Here is a 16034-nt window from a genome sequence, read left to right as displayed (position 1 = left end):
ACCCCTTGCAGCGGCCTCCAGCCCCAGCCGTGTTTCAACACAGCCATTCATGTGTGGAGCAGGGCAGGAATTCAGCGAAGGCTACAGTGTAAGTGATCCCATGGAGCCAAGAATTCATGGATGTCTCTCGTGCTGGTCTCCCCTTTAGGATGACTGTGGCAATGTCCTCGTTTACTCAGTGCGCTATGGAGGCCCGTTTAAAGCATGTTAAAGCAGGATTACCTGGGTCTATAGGCATCCTGTCTCCTAACATTGTTTTGTAGTTTCAAACAATGGTGCATGTTATACAACACATGTTGTGTGTTGCTGGTACCAGTCAAATAAATCACCTGCCTATCCATTCAAGCTTAGTTACAATGTTTTCTTGTATTGACAACTTTTAGTTGTTTGAGGGCCATATAAATCCTTTTACCTTCTCCCTCTGAAACATACACACACAACATGTACACAACAAACAAACAAACAAACAAACAAACAAACAAGTCATACAACTTGTACCTTGATACTGCTAGCAGCAAAGGTCCCTAGTGTATGTTTCTCCAGATGTAGTGCCTTCTGTGACACACACCAATGCACCAAGAATTACAGCTATTACCTACCATGGGATTTGTGCGAATGATGCCGACTGGGGGAAGAACTTTTCAATTCTCCTTATACTGAGAGTTGCTAGTCTCGACCTGGAATTCCAGCAATTTTCTGTGTCCGCTTATATCCGCAGCTGTCAAAATTATCCTCTAGGGTCAATTGTGTGTGCAATGCACATGAAACTGTGCAATGAAATTATGTGCTAGGGCCTATTCAAAAGTCTTTTTGGCTGTACTAAAGAATCATTTGCCTGGTTCAAGTTTAGTCTGAAGAATAATGCTGTTTTGGAATTTTGGTGAAAATTTACTGTGACACACTGATACATGATAGCATGTAAAGGTGTGGCAAATCAGAGCAACTGACTACACTTGTGTACACAGGAGGACATTTTATGGTTTTACTGAATGGCACATCCAAGCCCTTTTTAAAGTGTGAAGAAAGCTGCACATCAATAGCGGCAATTAAATGCGGTGATGGCTGCCACCACTTCGATTTAGAATGGGAGGTCTACTAAACTGCTGAGGAGCACAAACTTTACTTCTTCTGATGATAGCAACAAAGAATGTGAACTGAGGCTCGCGTGTCGGTACTGCATGGTACAAGTGGAAAATCCTTGCTTCCCTGTGGTTGATTATTAACTAACCATGCCAATTGTGTTCAATATATCATGCCTGTTGTACTGTATGTGACGTGCAGTTGGCGGTAGCAAGCATGGATGGGAGGAATACTTTCCACATTATTGCCCAATAATCTGGAATTGGTTTGTCCCTGCGGAGACATAACCTCCACACCCCATCAGTCATTTTAATCAGATTTGCCTCACCATGTTTCGTAGATGGAGAATTGCCTATCATTTGAGATAGGACTTATTTGGTCTATTTTCCAGATGGAAAATATTTTCATTCTTCATTAACTAGACATACGTTTACAAATCAAATGTGGCAGTTTGAAGCCTAAAAACATTATTTTTTTTTTTGGGGGGGGGGATGAGGGGGTGTTGTTCTTTAAGAGATTTGTAAACATGTTGGCACTAATGACGTCTTTTTTGATCAGTAACTCTTGAAGCTTGATACTTTTATTATTTTTTTTATAGTCATTAAATGCATTCCTAGGGAAGTTTTGACAGGCTTGCATGGTCATAAAGAAAGTATTGGTAGTACACAGTAACATCATGCCTCTGTTGAAGCTTATTTTTTTGTTTGTTTGTTTTTTTTTTACTATAAAATCTTTTGAGCTCCTCTTTGATGAAATTAGAACTAGGTTTGAAATTATTAATGTAGAATTAAAATAATACATTAAAAAACAAATGTAGACTTTACCTCTGTGAAGAGCTCTTCTTTTTCCCTGTAAGAAAACATCTTTTTTTTTTTTGTTAGTGGGTTCATTGTTGGATATTTGGTGCAGCTGTTGAAGCAAATAATTTAGGTAAGGTTTAGGGGTCTATAATTCTTGTGTGTGTGTGAGAGTGTGAGTAAAATGTATGGATCAGTGTGTTAAATGTACCTGCATTACACTTCATCTCTTGCACGATCAGGTGGTATTTCTTTTCATTCATAAAAAGTGCATTTGAAGAAATGTTAAGCGCCTACAAATGTGCCCAGCTTCTACAATTTGGTGATATGTATCAGAAATGATATAAAAGCTTTTGACTCTACCAACTGTGCATAATTTTCCAGTGTAACAAAAAACAAACAAATGTACTGAAATGTGTCCTCTTGGTGACTACATGATGTATGATGTCCTTTGGTGGTGATGTTTTGACACTCACGGGAGGCAAACAGTGCTCTTTCCCACCCATGAAAGCTTGCTGGTTTCAGAATCAGGAAGAGTTGATGACTATCTTTGACAATGTTAGCTCAAAAAAAAAAATGATACAGGTACCAGGAATAAGAACACACACCATTCTAGCTGGTGTCTAGTTGGTACTTTTGAGCCTAGTTAATTCCCTTGGTCAAAGATTTTCACCTGTTAAAGTATTCGTCATATAGATTTAACCTGATTTATTATTATTATTATTTTTAATAGCTTTATTTAGACAATATCAGAGAGTCATGTACAATCTTACTGTCCGTGTAGTACCATGCATGCAAGTCAAATGTTTTAGACTGGCCGCATTGTTGAAAAGTGCCTGACATGGAGTTTACATTGTACTTCCCCTATTCAGTTTTCCCCCATTCCTCATTTCTTTTGCAACCATGCTAGAAGTGACACAGTCAACCCCTCCAGAAAGTCCAGAATGTCTCCTAGCTCATCCCACTTCACCAATCAATACAATTGATGTGTAAAACATCATCTAACATCATAATTGTTAGAGACATCCCCCCGCCCCGCCACCCTTTCCTGCAGCAGAGATATATTTTTAGCTCAAGTGGATTGTTTTTTACCGCTACTCTCTCTCCATCTGAAATTCCCGGACACGTCCCCAAATTGATATGGGACATTATCATCCATCAATAAGGACGTCATCCTGTAGTGTCGCTAAATTGATTTGTGCATGTCATTATATGATGCAGGGTTTTTGGAACCCTCGAGTACCAAGTAGAAATTCGCCATTTTGTTGAGCTATTTTTTTTTTCTAGTGCTGTACATTGAGTTACTAAAAAACAAGTGAAAGCAATATTGTTATTGCTTTGTGCAAGATTTTGTAGCACCGTTGTACAAAAATCTCTGTGTTGTTTGAGAATATGAATGTACAAAAATCTCTGTGAAGTCATCTTTAATGAAGGATCTAGGGTCTCCCAATGTAAAATTGGATATATTTGATTCTGTCTTTTATCAAAAATAGAATTGTCATTGTTGATTTCTTTCATTTGATACAGCATTAATCAAAAATAGAATTCTCATCGTTGATTTCTTTCATTTCATACAGTAATGCTGTACTTAAAGTGTGTATACTCTCTTTGCATTCCCTCAAAAGCCTGCAGCTTTTGCAAGCTTTTATATTTCCACTGTAATCAATGATATTGTTGGAAGAGGTGAGAAATTACCCTACATGTACTTCTTGCACAGCTCAAATGAGCTGGTCATGTTTTCAGAATGCTGAACCTGTTATTCCCTCTGTGATTAAAAATTATCATTGTAATTGTACGTTACACACAACATAGCAGTGCTAAATTGGCATTGGAATACTCACTGCCGATTGCTAAAATTTGACTGCCATAATAGCAACGCATAACTGTACATCTCATGAACACAAGATGGTGCTTCACAATGGCGTAACCCAGGGTATGATGGCACCCTTGGGTATGACGTGCCGGTCGCATTGTATGTATGTGTGAGTAGACACCAGAGAGTACTTACATTTTGTACTCCAGCAAAGTTGACTTCTGGGGACTAGCTTGGCCTGGCTCCATTACTTTTGTCTGCATGTCTGTAATTGGCACCGCCTACAGTGCATTGTTAATGGTACTCCAAAAAAAGAAGAAAAAAAAAAGAGAAAGAAATGATTTGAGATTGAGCTGCTCCGATGATGAATATTTTTTACATGGCTCAGTTAATTTCAAAAATTGAGCTTGTGATGAGATAATGAAATCAATAGAGATTAATGACTAAAATATAAACATGACAATTAAAAGAGTGTGAGCATTGAAAATACAATATTCAAATTGCACAGCCCAAGTGAATGACAGGATTCCGAACATGGCGTTACATAGTTCTTAAAGGGACGCAGTCCTCACGAAATTTAAAAAAATTTGTTGTTGTTAGTACCTCCAATGAACTACTTTCATCAAAAACAAACTTTCAAATCACCAAATAAGCTCGTACATTTCGGTTAAAAAAGTGTGACTCTCCAAATGAGCAAGTCTTGGCGGAGAGTCATACGTCATCGATGCACAACTCTTTCCAGCGGTGTTCTGCTCGTCATCCCTAGTTATTTATAGATACATGTTTACTATTTATTTTTATATTAATTGTATATATAAATAAGCTTGAAATATTTTGTTTGAAATAATAAAACCACATATTGTCACATTTTATGAAAAAATCAGATATGATCATTTTGAACACTTATATTGGTTTTCTGAGCCACGGCTGTCAACTTGAGAGTAGGGCATCAATGATGTTGCATCTTTTGGCAGGCTCTTACACGATCGCTTGCAGGAATTATTTTTTAAAAATCGCGTACGAAGACAATTTTTGATGTCCACGCGTATAAATTGGTGAAAAGATATATTTTTTACTCTTCTTAATTATCAGTACAGTGAAAATCTCAGGACTGCTTCCCTTTAACCAAACATCACAACTAAGTGTCTATATTCAAAAACTAAAAGATGACAGAGGAAGTGAGTGCTTTGAAATGACTGGTACAGTGCTATCAAGGCACATCACACTTCTGAATAGCTATTGAAGCAGCAATTGTTAAGTTCATTTCAGTTATGTTTTTCTGTTTTCAGAAAGGTTTACATACATGATATCCCATATTCTCATGGGAAAATAAACAAAATTGTACATTTGCGGTAAAGAGTTTATGTGCGCAGATTGATATGCAGGCAAAGCAAAATAATCTACAGTGTAGATCTTTCCTAGTATGCCCAGTTCTAGATAGTCTGGATCTTGTACCATGGACTGCTTTTTTTAGTGAGTTAACTCCATTTTGCACCAATTGCAGTGGCACTATTGCTCCATTGCAGAGAGATTAGGGTAGAGCCTACCTGCTAATACTCACTGAACTGAAGTATAATGTGCATTTAATTAATTAGGAACTTATTGAGCGCCTCGCTGGGTTATCTCTATTAGATTGAATGAGGTGAAAGAGAAGCTAGAAGGAAGAGAGGAGAGGTGAGGGGCGAGAGAGGGGGGTTCTCAAATTCTGAGTAAGGGTGTACAGAGAGCATGTCTCTAGGCAAACAAATATCAAGGACCTCAAAAGTGTGGAATTGAGAGTCTATTCTTTTTACGAGTAAGATGAAAGCATTCTAGATGAGGTGCAGCTTCCGCTAGTTTGAATCAGCATTCTTTTGATAATTTCCAAACACCAGTGTGCAAATGATGTCAAATATCGTGGAGCTACAAACACTACAAACATGTAACAGAGTTGTGTTCAGTGGTAAACTTGGGAAGCATTACAGTGTGTATAGGAGTATGATCAAATGACTTAAAATGCTGATTACTCAAAATGCAATATGTCCAAACGTGTAGAATGTGATACATCATTAAATCCTTCTGAAACCACTGCAGCTGTATCTCATTATACTTAATATACCATTGACAGTGCGCGCAACAGGTTAAGAATGATAATAATGGGGCTGCGGGAGTTTCATCATTATTCCCTCAGTCACATCAAGTTGGTACTGTTCTTTCATGCCAGGAAATCTTCTGCTCACTCCCATCTTTTTTGTAAAAAAGAAATACATGTATTCAAAGCGTGCAAATTTGAATAGAAAAGGTTGCAGTGTTTCCGCATTGTCAATACTGTGATGAGATGAGAGTTGAGTTCAATTTGCAATTTGCTCTTTTTTTTTAAAAATCTTTCCACAGAAAGCTGTATTGAGCCAAGGATGTGTGCTCAACCTTCAACATAGTGGTGACAACTCTTCCCCCCCAAAAGTCTCCATGGTCTAACCATCTCATGTCTCGGAGATGTGAAAAGTGCCCACAGAGCTACCGTCAAGTTCATGAATTGCAAATTACATCAGGTAAGTATTTGCCTGATTTCCCAGCAGCCCTACCTTCATATTGGGCTATCGCCATGAGAGCATGGTCCTCCCTGGAGATTTGAATGAAAGAGAGGGAGAGGGAGAGATGGGGGAGAGAGAAAAAGCGAGAGATAAAGACTGACAAGAATATATGTGAGAGAGGAGGAGAATGAGACTGATGCAGGGATGAGAATTATTGTAGAGAAAGTTACACAGCAAAATGAGAGCTGGAGAAAGAGAAGGAAGTAAACATAGAGAATGAAATGAAAGAGTGTATGGGCTGGGGGTTAAGATTGGATTTTGGAGGAGCCAGAATAACTAAACATGAAAGGAGCGACAGACTTGAGTGTACACTACAGTGTACTAGTTTACCCAGCTGAGATGTATTCTCCTTTTCAGCTGTTCATAGTCATTGACTAGAGATAATGCAATAGGAATAAAGCGTTTTTGCTTTCACAATGAGCTACAGGTAAGACTAATCCATCGCACCCATCTTCTTTTTCTTTTTCCCCACAACGTCTGATGTGCTTAATGCTAACAGTTGTGCTCCTACATGTATGAATGAGTATGGTTGGCTTCGTAGCTTGTGTAGCCCTCTATGACTGTCTGAAAATCTGAAACTGTCCACACAAATTAGCCATTCAATGTGCCTGTTTGCAGTGTAGGTGGACGTGCTGAGAATTGCTGGTCTGTTTTTAACTGACAGAGGGTCTCCAGAGCAAATTATGTAGTGCCTTTTTTTTCTTTTTGCTGGGTGATACCGTGGCTCAGTTTGGGCTGGGCTCAGGCTCTAGGCTGTGTTTTATAAAAAAAGATGTGATCAAACAGAAGTCATTAAATCAAATGTATTAAAGTCAGGTATCAGCCAATCCAATTCAGTGATCTACATTGTATGTTTGATTTTCTGACCTATGTTTGGTCTCAACTGTAATGCAAAAGAGCCCTGGACATGTTTACAATATGATGATGTTGAAGAGAACACAAGACAAAGTAACATGTTTAATGTGTTACTCTAGATATTAAGGCAGTGATGGTGACTCCAGTATTTTTAATCATATTCTAGATTCCCATAGCAGCTACAATACTCACCTCAGGAGTGAATTTGCTTCAAAATTTACAATCAATTTGATGAAATCTGACTTTCTTCCCTTAACCTCGAAAATTTACTTTGCATCAAATGCAGTTCCCCCAAAGTGAAAGATCTACTGTATACGCCAAATATTTCATGAGGTTTTTATTTTCGCAAATTTCGCGAGTCAGATGCTATTCATGAATTTAAAGACACACAAAAATATTGACCCTGATCCCGATAATGTGACGCGCACATATATACAATTTTCTGTTCAGCACTAGTACTCCACAATCGCGGATTTAACCACTCGCGAAATCTTCGGGAAGTCCTGATTCGCGAAAATTTAGACTTGCTAAATATATGGCATATTGACTACCATTAATTGCATACTATCGTAAAAGATTATCCTGCTGAGGATGATCTACTTGTATACTGATTGATATGGGCATGTAATATTGAACTCTTACAAGATTATCTAAAATTATAGTTGTAAAGGGACATTTATTGAAACATACTCTTAGATTAACATTTTGTGACCTACAATCATTTTTGCTTTTTGTTGTTGTTGTTGAGTGGCACCAGTGAGAAAATGAAGCTTATACTGTTTTTACATAGAAATGTGTTTGATTTGGCATTATCAAAAAAGCTAAACAGCCGGCCATGCATTTCAACAGATTGTAGCATAAAAACTTGGCAGGAATCATTCAGAATGGTAGATTATCCTGGAAGAAAGACTGAGGTTATCCAGGTGAAATACTTTGCTTAAATGGCAGTGCCCCTCAGGTGAACTTGCCATGCACCAGTGAGCACAAGACCCACTTGGTCTCCTGTTACAGTATACAGAGGTTTTGATTTCAGACCCAGTGAGGTGTGTGTGACATCAAATACCGTATTACCTTCCTAAAATTTACAAACAGTAGGAGCTTTACTATCACCGAGATTCTTGTGAGGTAGTGGTAGAGGGCAGCTAAGGGTCACACTGTCATGCGGTAGAAAACGTCAGAAGAGTTTTGCAAAGAATGCCAAAGATTCTTCAGCTCTATATCAACTATGTGTCTTCTCATCTAGCCTCTTGAAAATGTCTACTGACATGAATGAATGATAATTCTTTTCCCAAACCAAGAAATGATGCTATATATAGTTTGGCATGTGCGGAAGGAACTGCCAACATGCAGGAAAATGCAATATTGTGCATACTAATGAATGTCATCTTGAAGTTCCCACATTTTGAAATTTGAGTGGGTTCATTCATGTGTAGTGTTAGGCTTTTTTTCTTGATTTTGTTATACCGCAAGGAGATAAAAGTAGCATTTAATCGGATTTGAGTAGCTCAGGAGGGGATGAGTGCCAAAAATAAAGTACTAACGCTATAAAGTCCCTTCCTGCGTTCCCCCATCAGTCATGTCTCTCAGTAAACCTTACTTTGCAGAAGGCGAGAGCAAATCGCAAAAATCCTGTCATCGTGAATGCCCATTATTATGTACAGGCAAGTCAGAGACATTCATACAATAGTACATGCAAGTGTATTTCCATCTATGCTGTTGTTCCTGTAGAGCAGAGTCAAAGTTTGCATGATCAGGTCGGACTGGTTGCTACCAGTGTTACATTGTAAGTGGAAATGTCAATGGGATATGTGGGTGGTAAATATCTGCAAGTAACAAAAGTACAGACACAATAAATGGCATGGGAGAAGCTGATATTGTCAGGGAGAGAGACATGCTGCCTTTTGGCGTACATGGTCCATCGTCTCGCTTAGTGTGTGATGCAGATAATTGGCAGCGCAGAATGTCACTTTATTAAACATGATAATGGAACACCACTTCCCGTTCTTTCATGTGCGACCACTCAGGAATTTCCCCACGTCTATGTGGAACAAAGAAGATGGTTATACCTGAATGAAATAACTGAATGTAATAGCTAGACACAGTATAAACACAAGGCAGAAATGCGCTCTTGTTGGTGGTGAACTTTCAGGCACCTGTACAACATGAATGATTCCAACATGTAGAAGGCTTACTATTCATCTTTCCATGTGTTGATACAGACATATCTCAAGTTACGGTTTCAGATATGATCTGTATGAGTATTGGATGTAAACGTTCATGTAATTACAATGATACATCCAATGGCATTCATATCAATGCACACAGCTTCAGACATAACAATTTACACCGTGTTTCATATACGATGTAGAGTTCACTTTTCCTCAGCACTGCACTATCAGAGTATACTGTATGTGTGGAACATATTGCAGTGAATCTTGAAGTTAAACATTATGGCCCGAATTCACAAAGGTGGTACAATCCATACAAATTGTCCATGGTTTAAACCATGGTTTCATTTGTACCACCTTTGGGGCCTACGGGTCATGTTTTGGTGGTGGTTAATGTTGATTTCACCAAAATGATAAGACCTATACCAGGGCTCGACACTAACGGTGGCCCGGTGGCCCGGTGGCCCGGGGCCACCAAAAATGAAAGTTGGGCCACCAAATTTCAAAAAAGGGCAAATTTGGTGGCCCGCCTCGGGCCACCAAAATTTTTTGAAAAGTATGTCAATAAATTTGTAACTTTTTGCCCCTGGAAATTAGCAGTTAAATTTGTTCAAAGGATGGATGAAAAGGACTGAATGAATGCCTGAGAGTGAGTGTTGCAAGTTTGTTGAAGTTTATTTATGAGTAGATATGTCCAACTTCTAATTCTTACTATCATAAATCTTAAATATTTGACTCATTTAAAAAAAAGGACTTTTAATGTTTTTCATTGGGTTTTTTTCGGGACACCAAATTTTTCTCTTGGGCCACCCAAAAATTTGAAATTTAGGATTTTGGTGGCCCCGTCGGGTCACCAAACAAAAAAGTTAGTGTCGAGCCATGCCTATACACAACACTCAAATTTGACAGGTCTGGTAGTGCAGTTTTGCTGCATTTTGCCAGTTTTTCTTATGCAGTGTCCATTTTGTAATGTGATTATGTGATTATTGTGATTATTTATAAATGCACTGCCCAGAACTTCTTAAAGATGGTTTCAAAGATTAAATTCTCTATTAGCTATGCTGTAATCATTCAATCACCCATGAAGTTTAACATAGGATGAAATGTAGCAAATTGTGGAAAATTTTCAGCTATTACGTGGGAAAGGAAGTGGTGTCGATTTCCCAATTTAGGAAGCAGTTGTGATCTAGTTAGAATCCTTCTAATGCTGCGTAATCTAAACATGTCACAATGGATTAATGAATGAGAGTGGGGTTGATATAGACTAGTTGGCAAGCATGTTTCCCACTGTTTATGTAACTGAGGAAAGAGCTGATGGGAATAGTAATTCAGAGTAGCCTGGAAAGCAGCATTTATCATTGGTGAAACTGCCATGTTGCTTTGTTACAACTTGACCAAAAGAGTGAAGGGACAAGTCCACCTTACTAAACATGTGGATTGAGTGAATGCAGCAGTATAATGGAACACATCAGTGAAAGATTTAGGAAAAATCGGACAATCTGTTTTAAATGAATGAAATTTTGAACTTTCTGTGCAGTCACAGCTGAATGAAAAGTCCAGCACAGTTTGTGATGTCACATGTGTAGAGCGATATAAGGAAAATATAAAGAGAATTCCACAAAATTTCTCCTTTTTTTGGGGGGGGAGGAGTACACATTCCCTTGACTTGTTACTGATAGCATGTGATATCATTTCCCTTGCCTTCTGAAAGAGAAAGTCAAGTGCTCTTTTATTATGTGAGAAAAGTGAAAATATGTTGAATTTTCTTTATATTTCCTTCACATCCGTTCTACGCATGTGACATCACAAAGTATAGTAGTTTTCTAATCCAGTGATGGCAGCGCTGAAACTGCAAAAATTCATAACTTTTGAATGAATTGTCTGATGTTCCTCAAACTTTTACTGATGTTTTCTACATTAATATTGCTGCATTCTCTCAATCCACATGAATATAAAGGTGAATTTTCCTTTAAGAAAGTGCTATAGCCAAATTCCAAAAAGTTGTCAGCATCATCTGAAATTAATGCCATGCACTGCTTGAGCATGCCACATGTATCACATAGACATATCACACTCAGCTTGCAGGGAAGTAGAATGGACATCGATCACTATCACTCCTCCGAAGTGGGGTAGAAATTCCATATTCCTCATTACATGTGTTTTCATTTATTCATGTTTCCCAAGGGATTTGAGTCTCTGGCAGACAGATATGTAAATCAATAATAAATAAAGAAGACCTGTACTCTAGGGCAAGATAGACTGGAGTTTCGGGCTCTTTGGCTTAAAGGGATGGTATAGTTTTGGTTGAGATAGGGCTTCAGATGTCCAACTTTTTTGTGAGATAATGGAAACCTCCTATCAAATGTTAAAGAGCATACAATTCTAAGAAGAATTCAAAGTGTATTTGATGAAAATCAGTTTTGAAATGGCTGAGATATTAAAAAACAAAGAGGTCTTAATAAAAATTGGGGCCCGCCTTTTATGAGGATCACTTTGCTTTACTTTGCTTTGGGATACCTTGGCAATTTTAAAACAAATAAACTTAAAAGTCCTCTTAGAATTTTATGCCCTTTGATATTTCATAAAGGGGTTTCCTCATTATCTTGCAAAAAGTTGTGTAGACTATTTTATGGTATCATGCGTTCTAAGAACTGATTATTTTTATTATCAAAGTTAAAATTTGAATTCCCCTCTCAACCAAAACAATGTCATCCCTTTAAATGTGGGACAGAATTTTAAGAGTATGGATCACATGTAGCGAGGTACAATATTTAGACTCTGTCATCTGAGCTGATTCTACAATGTATTTCTTGGCAATTTTCGTGGCACAGAGTTTGGTGCAACAGTACACTTGGCAGATATGTATCGTACAACATTTGACTAAACTGATTATTAAATGTGTATGGATAGATAAAACTGTTGAGAAGGTATGGTAGAGTGAATTCATTTTACAAACATGTAAGCCTTCAGCTGTTGGTACAAATTATAATCATAATATTGATAGATGCAGTTGTCAGTATGTACTGTATTTGATACATCATAGGTATCATCTTTGATAAATAATGTAGAAAATCAACCCCACCCCCCCCCCCCCGAAATATTCATGCGCATCACTGTCATGCTTTCATGATATGAACTTACTGACCTGACTTACAATGTATGTCTGATGCAATCATCTGACGCAAAATTAAAGGTATTATGGCCATGTCACGGCTGATCCTATCAACGCAGTGAAATTTCAAGTTAGCTAAACCTGAAACTAGAATGAATGAGAGTGATAGAGAGTGACAGGTCACATTCAACACACACACATAAACACACAGTACTGGTGAAGGTGTATGAAGTGTACATTGTTGCGTACTGTGAGTATGATAGAGTGATACCATATCATCCTGGGTATAGGTCACCCAACAGATAAGCCTTCATTGTAATTTTAGCCCAAAATATGCATGGTGAACTTTGGTGCACTCTGAGCTACATGCTGTGCAGGTACAGGGTGTACAACCATGCCGTGTTTAATTTTGTTCTCTTTTTAATTTTTTTTAATACTAAACACATAAAGTCCTGCACCTTTGCAGTATGCTGAAAAATGTTGTAAAAATTGTATTGTCTCTCTTGAATAAGCCAGTTTGTTATTAGTTCATGTAAAGATTGGTACAAATGACCTTTCTTTTTTCTGAGTTTCAAAGTGACATAATGCATAAGCTTGCCCGACGTAACAATTTATGGAATGCATATTCAAACAAAGATTGAAGTTGCATTTTCCAGGTGACCCGAATGGCCAATTGACATTTCAGGAGGCATCCATTTCATTGTTTTGCATTGAATGCATGAACAACATTTTTTTTTTGATATTGCCAAATACCATGCAGGCTTGCTGTTAGTTGGATGTGATGGTAAGCACCATCTAGTTTATATCAATATAAGGATATACAATGTATGAATAATCATTACATCACAGATACTTATCTCAGTGAATTAACAAACCAAAATGCTTGTTAAGTCACAAATGGCCTTTTTCTGCTCATGCGCAAAGTGGAACTACGAACTGGTCTATTACAATGTATGTGATGTCACACTTGCAGCACTGACATACATAGCACACTACAAGCTGGAAGGAAAGGATACCCATGTGGGATGAGAAACTCAGATGATTACATCATGAGTTATAATACAAAGCAAAAATTTGGGCGTGAGGCACTGAAGACAACCCAACTATTCTCAAGCATATGGGTTGATATGTGCTCTAGATCAACTGGCACAACAATAATGTCAGACATCTGCCTTGGAGCCAATCAGACCATCTACATGTATGTTAAAGTAGCCAAGATGGCTGAAAAATTTGTTCAGTGATCAACCCCGTAGACAATGCTCCACCTCCCGCCCCTCATGCAGTACAAATCAGTCGGCGATTTACACCGGCAGCCACCATATTTTCGCCCAGACAAAGGAGTTAAACTGAGGAATACTGCTGAGCAATATCGCCGCTGATTAATTGCTGTCATGTGGCATGGCTCAATCTGTTGAAGCAATTTCACTTTCGATCATCGCCAGCCGAGGCAGCGTGCAATGGCTGGATGTTTGTGGTGTCAGTGATGCATGTAGACGTCTGTTTGTGTGATGAGCGGTGCCCTAACTTGAGAGAAATTAACAATTTCCTTACAGCTCTGCTAACAGTTGTAGGTTTGAATTGAAAAGGAGGGAGAGGAGGGACAGGAGAGGGAGAGAGCGATGGGGGAGGGAGCAGATATTTGAGGTGAAGGACTCTTATGACAAATCTAGTACTTCTTTTATCAGCAACGTTTTCGGATGACTGCACTGTATTGACTCTTGGAAGAATTTTGTGCAAACTCAGGAAGTTGCATTATTAGACGAATATGAATTTTTAAATTTCCAGTTTATTGACCTATCTCTTTCAAGTGAGTTTCTAATTCAATCCTAGCTAAAGATGTTTTACCTTTTGTAGAATAGGCTTCTTTTTGCTATGTGCTCTCCTCACACTCTTTATCATTCACTCTTTGCGTAGAGTAAAATTGTATTTTCTTACTCGGCTGTTTCACAAAAAAATTCAAGAAACGTGTGTCACTTGTAGATCATTTTAAATCTGAGAGGAAAAAGGCCAGCCAAACATGCCATATACTGATATCAAATAAAATCATACATAATAGTATAGGGCCTACACTTTTATTCAAAGCATGGGTGTCATTTTGATAATGAAAGTGCATTTCAAGAACAATTGCTAAATCTTGCACTATATGGTTGTTGTTCATTGATATTCCTTCTCATTGTTTGACCTTCAAATACTGTCCAATATATCACAAAATTTTCCTGTGTAAGAAAACTCACCATATGCAGGAAATAATTACTTCATTCTAAAAGCTAGCAGCAAAAAAATGGATTTTGAACAACTTTGTGCAAGAGAAGATTTAAAAAAAAAAAAGAAAGAAATTTACTGTCACTTTGTTATGAAAGTTGTTTTGCACCCCAACTTGACCTTTTGGAAATATCTCCTTTCATAAGATTGTGAAAATGAAAGAACATCTGGTGCACAATTTGTTGTTTGACAAAGGGGGGGGGGGGGCAAGCTTTAAAGTCACAATACACTAATATACTCTGCTCAATCAGCGATCTCTATATAGCCAGGAGATTTAGGGAAAGTCACAAGTAAGTCTCAGAAGAAGACCACATCTCCTTGATTATGTACTTTGAAAGTTGCAACTGTAAAATGCAGATGAGATATGTGGGATATTTATGTTGTGAGTAAGAGAGATTTTAAGGGTCCTGTTTACCTTTGGGAGCAGTGATTTAGAAAATGTTCTCCTAAGATATCACTTTTGATGCATATATGTAGGTCAGTTGTATCACAAAACATCCTACTGTATATTTTTTTTTTGCAATAGAGCCTAAAATATAAGGAGATATCACTATTTTTCTCATTAATCTATAACTGTAGACGGTTTAGTCTAGAAGCATTTTTATTTTAACTACTGTTCACATTTTGTATACCGGTATTTAACAATACTTAACATTGATTACACTGGTTCAAATTTTTACATTGGTTGTTTCCATCCCTAACTCACATTTTAGAACTATTTTGAAGCACTGATGCTGGGTTTTTGTTTCATCTGCAAATGGTAAATCATGCCTTTAAGTCTCAAGACATGATGCATGTTTGTGATTTGATCACTGTCATTTTGCTTTTAAAGCAACAATGCATACAGACAATCTGCTGCTTTGTTTGAGGTCGACAGGAAACAGACACCAAACTTCGGCAGCATTTTATGATGACACTCTGGCTTTTAGTGGAAGTGGAAAGGATTTATAAATGACAACCAGTATTAGACCACAGACCAGGGGGGATGCCTTGATGTCGGCTGAACTTACAGGAGACAAGGGAAGGAATTGTTGACAAACAGCAAGAAATGATATGCCGGAGTCAATGTTACTATCACAGGCATTCTCAGATCAGAAGGAGATGGGATGTTATCACATTTTCTTTTCTCACTGTCATCCCTCATATGTATACATTGTAGGAAGAAACATTCCTGCTATTCAGGTAGTAAAAAATACAATAAAATGGTTGGTTGCATGGTCCATGAGCACTACCATGTAGGGCAGGGTGCCACATAACTTAAAAAAAAAAAAAAAAAACCAATTGCCCAGTTGAGCAGGCAGATTTTCATTTTGTTGCAAAACACTTGCCCGAATATGAATTTTACTTGTCCCCCAAAAGAAGTAAAAAATATAA

At 37.8% G+C, this 16034-nt stretch overlaps 1 protein-coding gene across 2 annotated transcripts in view; it reads left to right on the top strand.

Annotated features, from left to right (window-relative positions):
- The window catches only part of LOC139740467 (cyclin-dependent kinase 17-like), a 95706-nt gene that overhangs the window by 21977 nt on the left and 57695 nt on the right, over positions 1 to 16034 (top strand). For both annotated transcript variants that reach the window (XM_071651059.1, XM_071651062.1), the window contains exon 2: positions 6064 to 6221. The gene's annotated coding sequence lies outside the window, so the exon portion shown is untranslated. The remainder of the gene's footprint in view (positions 1 to 6063; positions 6222 to 16034) is intronic.

Source organism: Diadema antillarum, unplaced genomic scaffold (assembly GCF_040938485.1).
Source record: "Diadema antillarum isolate AM-2024a unplaced genomic scaffold, OU_Dant_1.0 seq00000855_RagTag, whole genome shotgun sequence".
Classification (NCBI taxonomy): domain Eukaryota; kingdom Metazoa; phylum Echinodermata; class Echinoidea; order Diadematoida; family Diadematidae; genus Diadema; species Diadema antillarum.
Note: the sequence above shows the minus strand (reverse complement) of the source record. Positions and strands in the feature narration are given on the sequence as shown.